The 16,159-nt window shown below is 45.8% G+C and overlaps 1 protein-coding gene across 2 annotated transcripts in view; it reads left to right on the forward strand.

Moving 5' to 3' along the window:
- Window positions 1–6,523: 6,523 nt before the first annotated feature.
- LOC149327275 (dermonecrotic toxin SPH-like) overlaps window positions 6,524–16,159 on the forward strand; it is a 60,579-nt gene continuing 50,943 nt past the window's right edge. The window contains exon 1 of one of the 2 annotated variants that reach the window (XM_089565031.1): window positions 6,524–6,772. The gene's annotated coding sequence lies outside the window, so the exon portion shown is untranslated. The remainder of the gene's footprint in view (window positions 6,773–16,159) is intronic. The other variant, XM_089565030.1, reaches the window with a different exon arrangement.

A 16,159-nucleotide genomic window follows, 5' to 3' on the forward strand; every position in this document is an offset into this window, starting at 1 on the left:
GGTCAAGAATGCGTCAGTACTCCATCACTCTCCTTGTCAAAAAAAGAGCTGGATTTTCTGGGTGACTTGACAAATGCCTAAGGCTTCTGGTGCGCCACACACAGCTGATTAATTCACGGAATCCACGTTGGTAATGCTTTTATCCTGCTTTTAGTTCCACACTCCCTTTTGGGCACGCTTTTTAAAAACTTTTACCTCTGCACGTTTTTATAATTTTTATGTTTTTATGTTTTCACCTGTACAATTTCAACGGTGTCCTTCATAGTGTTTACCATTCCCCGCCCTTTTGGGTATTTTTTCTTTGTTTTTGTTAATGTTACCTACCTGACCAATGTTTCCCGGCCCTTCACACCGTCTTTTTATCGCTTATAACTTTCTATTGTTCTCTGTTGGGTTTCTTGCCATCTTGTGACGTGACCACACTGATTGCCGGTTATCGCTGCAGCAGCCCTGCTACCCATCCCCTCATGTTTTCTTTTTAAGCGCCTTTCCACTAGAATAAAAATTCAGTTGTGGGTCACCGCTCGTGTGTGTATCGTTTCTTCGTGTGTCCGTGTTTGTTCGCGCTGTTTCTTCCTTTTAAAGGCATACGTCGCACCTGCGGCCGGGTTTCCTGCAGTTCGTCCAACCATCAAGGCTACCCTTGTACTTGGAGCAGAAGAGTTTTGCAGAAGAGTTGAAATCTGGGTTAGTTGGTACATACTTAAGAAAAACCAGCCAAAAAGACGGGGACAAAGGAGAGACGAGGCACACACAACGACCAGTGGTGTACCACACACATATGTGTAACGATGAGGCACGGGACCAGTGGCGATCTTTATTGTAATCTTTGCTGTTGTCCCCATGTGTCGGGCCGCTATGATGTTAGCCTCCGTGTTTCGATATTACAAGCCATTTAGGATTATCTGTGGTGTTTCATTCCACTATGCTCGTGAAATCACACCATTGACTGCCGCTAGAGGGGCCGCGATTTACGCGGCTATCGGGCGTTGCTTCCAACCTAAAGTGATTTCCTGTATTTTCACCAAAGCGAGAGCTGTTGCTTCCACTACCGTCGCCACAGTGAAGGTGTCGTTGATGGGATGAACTGTGATGTGTAATCCACCCTTCAGTGAGTAGCGGACTGTGGAGTGAAGTTCCTGCTGGATACACGGAGCTGAGAGCTTCTCCAGGGAGTGGCCGCCTCCGATCGTTCCCGCGGGCAGTGCGGCAAGTTGTTTACTTCTTTGTACAACCGCCCGTGTCATGCGTAGCCGCAGCGGCGTCTCCTTGAACGAGGATCGAGAAGTTCCGGATGCAGCGCCCAGTGGTGCGCCGGAGTTGCTGGCGTTTGGGATATCGCGGACCGGTGCCGTTGAGGTGTGTTGGGGGCAAATTCGAACCTAAGATCCGATTTCGATAAGCACGCGGCGTAGTTTGCCACTCACCGGGTAATAGCCCGACGGGTTAATCGTCTCTCCATCCACGAGCTCCTCCATGACCTTTGGGGAGTGAGGAACTCGGCCCGCCGGCGAGGTTCGCCTCGATGAAGCGAGACTGAGTGCAGCGGCGAGGGAGCCGGAGACGTTTTCACCGGCGAGTTCACCGCGATCATCGGGCACATCCAATATTTGCCGGGCAAATGGCGGCAACATCCGGGATTTCTCGAGGGAGTGGGCACACATGCCCTCAGAACTCTCAAAACAAGCCCACCTTGCCCGTCGAATCTACCCCCTTCTCCACATCCACCTATCCCACTCCCAACAAATCCTCTAGAGGCGACTCCACACCCGAACTCTTCCCACCCCTCAGCATCTACCCTACTTCCGCCCCGTTTACTCAGAGTGCACTGTCTGCGGATAATCGCACGCCCCACTGGACCACATCCTCTTCGCCTGCCCTACCGCTCCTCTCCTGCAGGGAGAGCCCGCCATCGGAACAGAGGAGGAATGGGAAGCCCTCCTTGCGTCGCAGGTCCCGGGCACCCAAATTCGCTGTGGGAACAGGGGAGCTAATGCCATGGCCCTACGTGGCCTGGACACTGCGCGTAATATGAAGGCTGTGGGTGGCCCTTACACTTTAAAGGGCCGAAACTCTATTACAAAATAAAGTTCTCTATCCATCCATCCATCCCGATGGAATTGGTGGAAGGCTAAAATGAAGCCAAATTTGGCGTGGAGGAGCATGTAAGGTTGGCATTTAATAAAGTACAAGTCGCTGAAAAAAGTTAAATTGACCAGCTTTGGGACCGAAAGCAGGCCCTCCACGTGCTAAGTGGGCACGCAACGCATAGGCCACGAAGGGTTTTTTATGCGTAGCATATTGCAATCACTCAGTTCAGCCCTTGGGCGCGGCCGGGCAGCCACCAAACCACGTGACGTGATGTCACGTGGTTTGGTCACGTCACGTCACGTGGTGACGTGACGTCACGAAACCGCCTAAAAAAAGACAAAAAAAAAACAAAAAAAGGACGGCTGAGCATGGTGGCGGTTGCCACCGCCCCGTTTCAAAGGGGGCGCTCCTATCCATCCATCCATACGTCACGGAGGAAAGGCTGCTGAGAAAATCGAGTGCCACCAAGCAATACCTCGCGCAAAAAGACCGCGCAATATGCAACGCATTCTTGGCTTAATCAAGCTAAGCCTGGGCATTTTTTTAATTATTGCCTGGCTTTGGCACACAACATTTAACCAAAATATATTCAGCAAAAAACCACAAAACCCTATGTACATACGACACTGTCGTGGTGATCAGCGTGAGTCTGGTTTCGTCAGATTAAAATTCCTGTAGCATGCACAACGGTTCTAGTCTCGAGGTCTACTCGGGAGGCTCCTCAGCGGCTTTCTGGATGGCTAGAAACCAGTGCATTCTTTCCCGAAAGTAAATTCGGGCAGGTCGTGCATCTGTATGACAATGATAGCCTGCCATTCTTGAGCGCCATATACAGTGGAGGCCCAACAGAATTATGGTATCAGATGGTACCCCATCCTCACTGTCACTGCTTAAATAAAGAATTCCCTGTGCGTGAAGCGGTAGCTCTTTATTGTTCTTTGTAACACATCATATAAATAACACCCTTCCCAGCAAGGCAAAATAATGTCTACTGTTTCGGCAGTTTGTTCCCCATGGTAAAAAGAAATCCTTTCCCTTTAAAAACCTTTCAACCGCGAAGGTGTAGCCCTGGCGCATCGAAACTGCACGACAAGATTTTAACGTGAGTCTGGGGGACCCCATTAACGTGCAGCATTCGGTGCGTCAAAGCTGCCCCCTCAGCCCTCTCTTATTTTGTATTTATATCAAAACGCTGTGTATGAAAATAATAGAAAACAACAGTATTAGTGTCTTTAGGTTACAAGCAACTGAAGTTAAGCTGCTAGCTTATACAGATAACATGGATGTTTTCGCAGTTGATCAGGGTATCATAAGCGAGGATGTCTGGTGTGTACGCGAGTTAAGCGAACTCACCGGTACCGGGGTTAGTTGGTCTCAGTGTCTTGCACTCTGGCGTGGATAATGGCCATCCCACTCGGGCCATTTCGCCAACGTACTGTGGGCAATGACCCCGGGCAAGTATTTAGGTGTTTCGCTCGATGCCTATCGCGAAAGCGAGGAGTATCGGAAAGTGCAAACTAAAGACGCACGAGACAGAGCTGGGAAATGGGAAGGCACCAACCTCTTAATTTTCGCCAGGGCTACAGTCGGCAATCTTTTTTTTATTAGCAAGCTCTGCTATGTAATGCAGGTTTTGCATTGCTCTCGTGTGAACATTCAGAAGCTACATTGGATTTTTGCCGTCTTCATATGGGCTTCCAAATGGAAACATTGCAGCAGAACGAACTTGTTCCGGCAGGTAAAAGATTGGGGGCTGGGACTAGGGCACCTCTTTTTAAGGCAGCTGGTGAACTATGGTTTTGTTCTTTCGCGAATTCAAATACCCGTACTTGCGCACCGTGTGCCAGTTGAGGCTACGGCGACTGCTGCCGGAGTTTGTTGTATCCAACGAAGAGCTCTCGGGTGGAACTTTTGGCCACAACAAAGTGATTGTAGCAAGTGTTAGGATCCTTTGTGCACGTCTTTCCAGCGATTATTTGTACAAAACCAAAAGAAAAATGTTGTAACGTGGTCTTTGTGATGTTGTTTTCCCGGAGCCCATGTACAGGGCCTTGTACAGTGGGGGCCCGGGAAGTGATAATTTAAAAATGGTGAAGAAAATGAAAGTGCCGCCAGAAGTAAAGACCTTTTTTTTGTTTAAATTACGCACCGGGACGCTACCAGCAGAGGCCATGAAGGGTAGTTGGTTCAAGCACGTTAGATGGGCAACTGTTGCACATGTTGTGGTGTTTCTATCAGTAACGTGTATTTGGGCTCTGTACTAAAGTTGTAGTCATTTAGAAAAATAAAACCAAGTGTATAAATTCTAAATAACTGTCCGTAATTGCGCGCAAAGAAAAGGAGATGCTATGGTTAATGGTTTCTCTGAAACAGTGTGCGTGTGTATATAAAGTAGCGTAGTATATCGTGCAGTGTAAGCCAGATAGGGTTAGTCATTTACAATAGGTACTTACGACTGCTATGTGAGAGGAAGGCGGTACCGCTTCAACTCTTAAGGGAAAGCCTAACTGACCTCCAATTTTTTTTTACTCTGCTGTTGAAAACACCACCGCAACGCATCCAAAATGCGAAGTTCGAAAGCGATCGCCTATGGACGCTGGGCCAGCGACTTGAGACTGGACGCGCGAAATGCTAACTTCATTCGTGTTGAGTAAACTGGAAAGTGAAAAGCGGTTTTCAGGAAAGGAAAGGAAGCGGCAACTGTCGCGTTACTAGGTGGACACCTTAACTTCGCCGTGAGAGAATAAATGAGAAGTGGATACCGGAACAAAGGGGTGCCATAGTGGAGGAACCCGAAATAATGCGGATCATTAATGTGCACTGAAAACTGGCTTTCTTAAGGGATTGAAAGCTGGAACAACTCACTCACTTTTCGGTGGACACCTTCGCCGCGCGTGGGGTAAGAGAGTGAGGAGAAGTAAGAAAGAAAGAAACAAAGGAAAGAGAGAAAGAAAGAAAGGAAGAAAGAAAAAAGAAAGAAACGAAGAAAGAAAGAAAGAGAAAAGGAAGAAAGGAAGAAACAAAGGAAGAAAGAGAGAGAGAAAGAAAGAAAGAAAAGAAAAAGGAAGAAAGAAGGAAAGAAAAAAGAAAGAAAGGAAGAAAGAAGGGAAGAAAGAAAGAATAAAGAAAGAGAGAAGGAAAGAAGGGAGGAAAAGAAAGGAAGAAAGAAAGAAAGAAAGGAAGAAATAAAGAGAGAAAGAAGGAAAGAAAGAAGGAAAAAAGAAAGAAAGAAAGGAAGAAAGAAGGAAAGAAAGAAAGAAGGAAAGAAAGAAAGAAAGAAAGAAAGAAAGGAAGAAAGGAAGAAAGAAAGAAAGAAGGGAACAAAGAAAGAAAAAGAAAGAAAGAAAGGAAGAAAGAAGGAAAGAAAGGAAGAAAGAAAGAAAGAAAGAAAGGAAGGGAGAAAGAAAGAAGGAAAGAGAGAAAGGGAGAAAGAAAGAAGGAAAGAAAGAAAGAAAAAAAAAGAAAGGAAGAAAGAAGGAAAGAAAGAAAGAAAGAAGGAAAGGAAGAACGAAAGAAAGAAAGAAAGGAAGAAAGAAAGGAAGAAGGAAAGAAAGAAAGGAAGAAGGAAAGAAAGAAAGAAAAAAAGAAAGAAATAGAGGAAGAAAGAAGTAAAGGAAGAAAGAAAGAAAGAAAGAAGAAAGGAAGAAAGAAGGAAAAAAGAAAGAAAGGAAGAAAGGAAGGAAGAAAGAAGGAAAGAAAGAAGGAAAGAAAGAAGGAAAGAAAGAAAGAAATAAATAACTAAAGAAAGAAAGAGAGAGAGAGAGAGAGAGAGAGAGAGAAGGAAAGGAAGAGAGAGAGAAACAAAGAAAGAAAGAAAGAAAGAAAGAAGGAAAGAAAAAAAGAAAAAAAAGAAAAAAGGAGGAAAGAAAGAAAGAAAGAAAGAAAGAAAGAAAGAAAGGAAGAAAGAAAGAAAGAAAGAAAGAAAGAAAGAAAGAAAGAAAGAAAGGAAGAAAGAAAGAAAGAAAGAAAGAAATAAAGAAAGAAAGAAAGAAAGAAAGAAAGAAAGAAAGAAGCTACCCTAGTGGAATTAAGGCTGTTGAATATTTTCGACCACCGGAGTATCTTTATTGTGCATTGATATCGCAGAGCAAACGAGAGCCTTTGCTTTTGCGTCCATCGAAACGCGCTCGCTCATATCGCACAGCGCATGTGCGCCGTTTGCGCTACGCCTGCATCGAAGCGCGGTCGTAGCATCCTGGTTTGAGCGCTCGTTAAACAGCTTGCGAGCCAGTCCTATCATGCGCTCATACCTCTGCGAGCGGCAACGTAAAATACAAATAGTCTTTCCCGGAAATATCCCATTGCTCAGCCGCAGTCTTTTCGCTCCAGTGCTGTTCGCGACAGCAGGGAAAAAATACAGCAATGTTTGTCGCACACATAAAACCAGAAAAATCCGCGCACCAGGATGTCTCTTCTTTTTTTACTTCTTGGTGTTGCATACCATGGTGCGATTACATGTTCAAATGCTTTAGTGGCGCTCCGTACGCTCTCTGCAAAACCTCTCGGACAGACTCCGTTTTAGCAACGCTCTGATTGTGAGCCTCCTTCATGCCCACACCGTACATCATCGAAGCCAGCGTTTAGAATACTGTGAACAAGACCGCAACCGTTACGCTATAAAGGTGACAGCCTAAAGCCACTAGGGACGGCATCCGTGGCCTTTCTGATGAGGAACTAAAAGGTGAGGGCTGCACGCAGCTACTTTTTTGTTGTTCGGGGAGCCATGACTACTTGGAAGATCACAAGTCTTGGAATCAGTTATAAACGATGATGAAATTTGGCCCGCTTCAGAGGAATGCGTGCAATACCCAGCGTTACGAACGCCTGCGCCAACTGCTTTTAGCTCTCTTTCACTTGACTTCTTTTCCCAGTAAGCTATCGTCAGTGCCAGTATTTCTCTTTTGGTCGGACTTCCAAATCCCGTGATGGCGATGGTCAAATGGACTGCGTCATTCCCGTGTGATCTCTGAGCCTTTGTTCAAATTGCAAGCCATTCTTTCTCGCTTGGATGACGCTGTTATCTGTAGACTCCGCAAACAGAGCAAGGTGAAAGCGTCCTGGCGTACTGCGCTCTAGACGGAAGTCTGCCACGTGGCAGATGCTTACAGACTCTGCCTGCGACATTTTGGCTGTTCGAGTTTAATTAATTCTGTATCCTGTTTACTTAGATTCTATGACGGATGTCCTGTGATAAACATTCAGCGTGCGCCGCCGGCTGCCGTAGTGATTATGGTGCTCGGCTGTTCCCCCGAAAGAAGCGGTTTAAATCCACGGCGGTCGCATTTGCATGTAGATGAAATTCCGGAGGTCCTGGTACAGTGCGACGACAGTGCACGTTAATGAACCCCAGATGGTCGGAAATACCCTGAGCTCTTCAGTACGGCGTCTCTTATAACCTGAGTCGCTTCGGGACGTAAAACTTCCATAAATTAAAGCATAAACCAAACTTTCAGCGTACAACTACTGGAAAAATATATGTATAATTTTTGCCGCTATGCAAAATTTAGACACACTATCGCTGCATGCCTAAAATTAAGTTTAATACGGGTTTCGCAATGCTACTTGTACATAATACAATCACGAATAGCTGTGCAGACGAGGTTGCCAGAATTGAAGCCAGACATCTTAAAACTAGATTATTTTCTGGTGTAGGCTTATTTGCGACAGTTATGCTGTAAATAATGGCATTTCAATAACATCAGCACAGGTGTAATTTGAACTGCTATGTCGTGGCTTACACATCCACTCACCGTGGGTATGTACGTCAGTTTTATGCGCCTCAGGAAATCAAGAGATTGTCAGGGGGGGGGGGGGGGGGGGGGGGGGGGGTCGAGAAACAGCCGTTATTTACCGTTGCGTAAATTTATTAAAGCAGTCACGTCATTGGGATTCATTTAAATTTTTAAAGCTAAGGCTTGTCTCAGTTTACTGTGGGGGCCTCTGGGCTGATAGTGACTTCCTGAGCAGCGTTTCTGCTTTTTTGCGCAGAAAATTAGCACAAAGAAAACATCCAGATAATTTGTAGCAATGCGGTCTGCGCTTCAAGACTTACTTCTTTTTTACTTCCATAATACCTTCTGGTCAGCTACCTTTCGCACTACCTTCCGCTGATAGGACAGTTAAAAGTGATTAGGCCTGGCGCACGATGGATAGAGATCATCTACTCTGGTTGTAATAAGTAGACGTGGTCCACAATTGACGAATGCTAAAACTTAGGCCCCACTAATATTTCTATTTACCTTGAATGCAAAAACTGCCAACACAGAAGTTTGGTAGGTTCGCTTCTGATTTGCTCTAGACGGAAATTGTCTTTGAAGCAATAAAGGAGCTAATGCTGATTAAGATGCTTTGTTTGCTAGAAATGAACAAATATGTATTTTTTTTGTATTCGAAGTGATTACGATGAGAATTGGTTCTGAGAAAGGAAGGGGTGCCATAATTGCCTCACTTCTGGGTAGACACCGACTCGAACTACGCCATTTTGAAAGTACTGGCAGACGGACTGAGAGGAGAAAGACAGAAATAGTTGAAGTTGCGGATGTGCCTGGTGCATTTGGGATCGGTTTAAGAGTTTTACCGCGCTCTGACAGCGCAAAGAACTGAGGCAAATTCGTTATGACGTCTCGTTTGAAACCCGAGTCCCCCGGCTTAGTAGCCTAACGGACTATACGTTTACCGCCGCAGTGGTTCTCCGAGCGATTACACGTTTCATTTCATCTCTGATGTCGGCAACATTGCGTGGATTTCTGAAGAAGCCTTCTCTGGCACGAAATTGTTGCACGAGACGCCAAAAAAACAAGACAATTGTGGGCTCGACAGTGTGTGGTGCATGAATGAATACTTTAATGAATGAAGCTATCGGTTATGTATAGAACGTAAAGAAGGCGGTGCCCGGTAGGCAAAGAACGTGTGTTTGACTGCGCACTATATCGCGCAAAAGATGAATCATAGAGATTTCAGTAACGCACGAACATGGTCACACTTTGTAGCGGCAGTGTAAATGCCAAATCATTATAAACAACGCTCTCACGTGCCATGTTGTTGCTTCGGAAAACATTTTTTCTGCAAATAACTTGATCGTCCACCTATCACAAAGAAGCGAAGCAATTTTTGCTACTAGTGAATCTGCGTCAGGAATAGTTGGCGGGTGGCACTGCAATCCGTACTCGTTACACCAAAGCTGTCAATAAAAAAAAAGTGAAATAACAGCTGAACGAAAGGGAAAATGTTGAAAAGAAGTAATTGAAACCGACTCTGAAGCTTTTCACTCTCTTAAGTGTTCCTGTGCCATTCTTGCCACCCATCGCAATGCAGCTTCTTGATTCTTAAACTAACTAGGGAAACAATTTTTGTTCAAACAATATATACGTGGCTCTTTACTTAGGACCTATAGAGCATATCATCCCTATAAGCATAAAAGCATATCAGCAAACGAAACTATGCAATTTAAGTATAATTCTATTCTACACGTAGAAAGGCGGTATTTACGAGCAAATATATAGCACTCTTATTTAAGATAGCTACCTTGTCGTGAGAGCGAAAGATCTGGGATTTTATACTTGATGTACGTATTCAAGGTACCTAACGACTAGGACACAGCAAGAATCGAACCAGAATCCTGCTCACTCTCACAAGCTTCTAACATTCATAAATTGTCTACGCACTGAACATATTGACTGCGTAGCGGTGGCGGTTCAGGCGATGATGTTAGCGCGGAATGGTGTCGAGCACAATTTTTAAAGAAAACATTTACTTGAAAAAAACCGTGCGGTGTTTTTTCAACAGCTGTGAAGTTTAGTACGCCAGTCGAGCACCTCTGCTGTAGGCCATTCATATACTACTTTCGGAGTGATCTCAGGTTCCTTACTCACGTGTAACCCACAATGCATCTGGAAAATGCAGATGCTGGTGAGTTGCGACCGCATGGTTTGCAGATCGTATGTAGACTTGACCCATCCACGTCTTGCCCTGCCTATCGTTTGGCTTTTGAAGCAACGCCACGCGCTTCAACATTTCAGGCCCCTCGCCACTTTCATTTTCGCTTCTATTATACAACGCCTCCGGGCTTACCCCTTCAGGGGAAATTGGCGGTCGCCATTTTCCATCCTCCCCTCTATCCATCGCTTTCATATCTTCTGTTTTTCTCCCATCTTGATGGCTAGTGTCCACCTTGTTTGAAGTAACTACCCAGAGCTGTCCCTCTCTAGCCATATTGGTGTTGTACAGCTGACCGGCACAGAATTTTCATGGAATATTTTGTAACCTATCCTTGTTGGGCTTCATGCTGGGCGTTTATCAATACTTCCGACGAACTGATACATTTTATGGCTCCCGCTCTATGCCTCAAGAGCCAACAATTTGGTCATTGCCGATTGAGTTGTCGCGGCCGCCATATTTGTGCCTAATACTCCTCCAATGTTCGTCTACTGGGCGACTTCAACGCTGTGCCACGCTGCGCAGACCGTGAAGGAGACCACTGTGCTTACTACACGCCATGTCCAAGCTGCAAGCGAGGGAACAAGGTCATAACCATTACGACAAAAAAAAATTATCATTTTCAAAGAAGAACGACGGCGACTCCCAATCACGCAAGACATACAGTTGTTCACCGTAAAACCATATTTTGGTAATGTGGTGCGTAAGGGCGCAGCATCGCAACGGTATCCAGCCACTGCAGATGCAAAGGCTCAACCATTGCAGAACACGGCCCCGGTAGACGCTGCGGATATCCCCGCACTGCGGAAAAAGAGCCCACCAACCCTGGAGTCGGCAGACCGCAACTATTCCCAGCCGTCCCATCGAGGTAAACTTGCTACTAGAGAACCACCAGAGGCTCGAGTGAGCGTACGGAACGAGAGCACAGCATACAGTACGTGCTCACAGCTCACCCGCGAAACAACAGCGGAACACCTTGCTTGAGGGAGCAAAGAATAAAACCTGTAAATAAAACCAGCAAAAGGCAAAGAAAAACCTAAATTTTAACTACACCTCTAAATGTAATCAAACATGGCGCTCGCAATGTACTGCAACTGTTGCGGACTTGTCAAGAACCACAGAGATCTAAGCGATATCAGAGTTCATCTTCTTTACTCGCTTTAACTTTGAAAGAGATCAAATCAGCAACACGGCACAAAAATATTTAGAATAATAAAGTCATTGCTTCTCACCGTGAGCAAGCATTTAGGCTTTCTGGAGGGGTTGCTACGGACGTACAGAGTGGTGCGCCCACTCCCAAAATAAGACTTCCGACTAAATATGCAGTGGGTTAAGCAATTGTTCATTGGAAGAAGTCCACATACAGTAGTAAATATCTCGATGCGCATCCAAGGGAAAAATTTTAGAACACTCCTTACATCAGTGAGAATGATTTAGAAGCGGCTAATCTTCCTTCGGTCACTCTTCAAATGCGCCTCAGGAGCGCTTAGGGAAGTCTCCACTAGGGCGCCATTTCCTGGACATAGACACAAGTTACCTCCATGCTCTCTTGCTCCCCTCGTTGACCAGTACGCAAAATTACCTGCTGAACAGATCGCTCTGCGCTTGCGCCGTGAGTTGTCTACGGAGGCAGAGGGGTCGCCGAGTTCATAGTGTTAGGGAGCAACTACGCTGCTGCCGCGGCATTGTAGACGAGCGGCATTGCAGAATGCCTGACGAGCTACCTTTGACTACCAATACATCTAGAGGCTTGAAACATGCACGTGAAATGCAAAATGAAAACACATACGTACGCATACATAAGCCCAGCAAAAAGCTATGTATGCCTACTTGCATTTTTTGTTTAGATAAATATATTTAGGCGCATTTTCTCTACTCCAGACGCTTACAAGCGGCGCCTCCTCTTCCGTAATGCCTCCTAACCCAAAGAGCAGGCAAATTTGATTCGTAAATTAGATGGCTCTCTTTATTGCTTCCGTGAGTTTAGGACAGCAGAGGGTGCTCATTCGAGGCAAGGAAAGCGTGTATGTTAAACAGCGTTGTGAAGTTCAGCACTAAAGGTAAATTTTCCTTGCTTAAAAGCTCTTTTTAAACAGTTACCAATGCCATAATTGTTTGTCGGGGATTTGAATTCGCATTCCTCCTTTCTAACGTAATGAGAACCTGGCAAAAGAGTCTGATTTCTATAATATATTATACATACAAAGAATGTCTGCCTGCTCATTACACGGACCACTCTCTGACCTCCTGATATATCACCTGCATGAATGTGTGTTTTTGTCCCGCTTGTCTTTTACTGACATTAAATTTGCTGTTTCGGACAACGCCAATGGTAGCAATCGAGTTCCATTGATAACAAGCTTGTCATGATTGCTGTCACTAATGCAAAGCAAACTTCGCCGTTCAAAGCTACAAGTAGCTGATTGGCCACAGTTTTGAGAACAAGCAACTTTTAAAAAATATTTGATGATAGTCTTAATGTCGTCAAAGTTATTGAATTTTTGTACCTTTATTTTTCAGTCCTTAGGAGTGGTACGACAAAATCATAAATTATTTTATACACAAGAATGTGGCGAAGCAAAATTAGAACAAAATAAATCCAGATGAAATTGTCGGGTCCTTTCTATATTTAAAAAAAAGCGAGAGAGAAACTGAACATATTTGCCTCAATCCTGGCAAACCTCAGTGCCAAACCTATATGTTATACAGAAACAATTCAAAAACACCGAAATGAAAGTGGGAACAAGCTCGTAAACTACTAGCCAGCTTCTCTTCGTTCCTAATTTCGTTTCCGACCACCCCATGTACAACAGCCAACATCGACGAACAGCCAGAATTTTTAGATGAACATTTTTGACAGTTTCGAGCTATTCAGATTGCGAATGATTGTTCGCAAAACAAAAAGAACATGGCCAAAAAAACCGTCCCCCACGTGTCAATACCCCAAAGGTTGCAATGTTTGCCGTTTCGGTTCCTCGACACTCGCCAAGCCCAAAGGACGATATCGATAGCACCGAATTTTCCTTTTTTCACGATAGTGCTAAAGGCTTCGTTCGCAGGCAGGACAGTCAGGTATCGGCGTTGTAGGAGTATTGCTTGTGAGTGAAAATCATGCGCATGTCTATGCCAGGTGGTCCCCAGAAAGCAACCGAGGAGGCAGGGGGTTTCCTCGTGTCACATTACCTTGTGGCATCTTCACAACCTGCCCACTGAATGGTGAGAAAACTGCCCACAGAGGCAGGTGCCAGTTAAATTAACCGTTGGTCGCTCGGGAAGAGCAACCTGGGCCGCCCAAGGACATCCGCTGGAAAAATTAGCCATCGCGGGGTAGTGGCGCAACGCGTAAGTAGAGCACCGTTGCTCCAGAAGGGGTATAAGAGCTCCGAGGAATCTCTGAATGTTAAGTATAGAATCACCTGTATCTATGAGAACTACCCATTACGCTATCGCGTCTTAGCCTTAAGGAAGAGCTTAAGCGTGCCCTCCAATGTTTTGTGCGCAAATTAACCCTTGAATTTTCTTTTTCCACTCAGCTGCTTCCTGCCTGCTTGCCAGTACGCCGTCGCTAAACGATGAAGGGAATTTAATACACTCGGGCAGGGCATGTAACGCGAAGGCGAGATAACCGCTGAACCTTTAGGATAACGGAGTTTATTCCAAGAGAAGGCAAGCGTATAGCAGAGGGTGGCAGAAAGTCACGCGGGCGGGCGAGATTAAGAAGTTTCCTGGAATACGGTGGCCGTAGCTGGCAAAGTGCAGGGTTAATTGGAGAGCCATGGGAGAGTCATTTTCCCTGCAGTCGGCGTAGTCAGGTTGATGATGATGGTGACACCGCGAAACCTGGTGGAGGAGCGTGTTCCTCATCTACGACCACGGAATACGCCAATGCCTCCGTTCAATACGGCGGTACGAACTACCAAGCTTGAAGTGTTGTTGTCGGTAGGACGCTGACTGTGATAAAGAGTCGGAGGAGTGGACCGTTTCCAGCTCAGATTAACAAACCAACGACGAGTTGTAACGGCCTGCGAATTCGCATTTTTGGAGGCCAACTGACTGCACCATTTGGACGATACACAGTACGAGTTTATCTTACTTGGCATACCTATCCTGTGATTTTCATGCACCTGTAGTAATGTTCCTGCGCCGTAATCTTGGGCAATGCACTACCTGGGTTATCACCACGTGGTCATCGACATTCCATTGAAGCCCATGAAGCTTTCCACGAACATAAGCGATCCCTTCTATGTTAACCATGCCATATCATGACCTATGTCTCTGGGATGAAGAAGTAAGCTTCCCGCAGTGTTCAAGCGTCATAGCCATCGTAGGTATCAGGGATGCCGCGAAGGTCGAAGCCACCATCGAATTCAATACGGAGTAGCTTCTAGACCAAGGAATCGGCATCGAATAGGGCAATGCCCACTTCTGGAAATGCAAAGATTCTACAATAAACTTTGGCGAACAATACACCCTCCTTAGCACAGTGTCTACGATTGCATTTCTCGGCAATATCAGCGGCAGACTGTATCCGTTGGCCCTTTCCGATGCATGTGAAAAAGGCTTCAGCTCAGAAGTCCAAGCGCCTACATCCGACATCAGCCGAGCGCAAACATGGTACAGAAAAGTCAGATCCTAAGTGTGTTTCAGCGCTACAGGAACTCTGTGTGAAAGGCCCTCCTCGTCATCCTCTTGAAAGAACACACGAACGCCATCCAACCAGTGGCTTGACCTCTCCGCCAAAGGCCCTATCGCGTGACGCCTCTAAAACCTTATATCACCCGAGATCAACTAGAAGAAATACTTCACGATGATGTGGTTTATCCTTAAAAGATTACATTTGGCAACGCCATTCTTTCCTGCCAGAAAGAAAGAAGGAAGCCAACGGTTTTTCCTCGATTAGCGCAGACTTAACAGCATAAAGAAAGAGGCTCTGCCAATGCAGAGAATTGATGATACGAGCGGCTCTGCCACGCCAGTTTCTTCTCGTTGATGGACCTTACAAGCGGATACTGGCTGACGGAAGTCGTCGAGAGAGACGCGGAAAGAAGCACTTCATTACGCCTGAAGAGTTACTCGAGCTGAAAGTCATGCCATTTATGCTCCGCACTGGACCGGCAACGCTTCAGCTTGTAATGAAAAACGTTCTAGTAGCCATCAAGTGACAAATCTGTCTTGTAAATCCAGGCAACTGTGTAGTCTTCGCGATGAGCTATGACGAACACTTCAAGAGACTGAAGGCCGCCAAGGACGCAGTTGAATTTTCGGGAATGACCCTGAAGGCTCAGAACAGTCGCTTCTAGAGCCAGGCTGTTCGGCGGCCTTGTGACCCGCTACGGCGGTGTGCAGCCTAACCTACATTAGACAGCCACTCTTGCCCAATGCTCGTAGCTTGAGGCAAGAAGGCTGTAGAACGATACAAAGTTTATGAGCGCCTTACAGATGTTTTCCGAATAACCTTTACCACATTGCCAATCCTTTGACATGCCAACTTCATCATCAGCCTGACTACGCCCACTGCAGGTCAAAGGTCTCCCAAGTTCTCGAATTAACCCTCTTCTTTTGTCAGCTGCACCCACCCAATCCCTGAAAACTAATTAATCTCATCCGCCCACCTAACTTCCTGCCACCCCCTGCTACGCTTGCCGTCTCTTTGAATCGACTCCATTGCCCTTAAAGGTGCACTGAAGAGGATTCTGAACTTGTCTTTTTGCCGCGGGAACTCGATCTACACGTTCCTAGCATTCTTAGAAACTGCAACTTATTGCCCTGTATGACCGATTTCCCTAATTAAATCGAATTAACGTCCGGCTCCCGCCCTTTTTTTTGAATTCTGCCTCGTACGATGGGCGGAGTCGACCAACGCGTGAAGTTCCTTTCAGCCAGCTCCGTGGAGGCTTTGCTTTCGCTTTATTTTGTTTTTTAGGTTTCCATGAATAAATAGTTTCATTCGCAGATAATATAGCCGCAAAATAAGCCCGCAGAAATAAAAATACGCGCGGACTATTTGCTACTACGGACTACTGCGTATTACTCCGCCGATGGCAGAGCGGCAAGCCGCCACGGGACTGGGTGAAAGGCACTCCACGCGTTGGTCGACTCCGCCCACCGTACGAGGCAGAATTCAAAAAAAAGG

This window comes from Amblyomma mixtum, chromosome 10, assembly GCF_055824585.1.
Source record: "Amblyomma mixtum isolate Tamu chromosome 10, ASM5582458v1, whole genome shotgun sequence".
NCBI classification, from domain to species: domain Eukaryota; kingdom Metazoa; phylum Arthropoda; class Arachnida; order Ixodida; family Ixodidae; genus Amblyomma; species Amblyomma mixtum.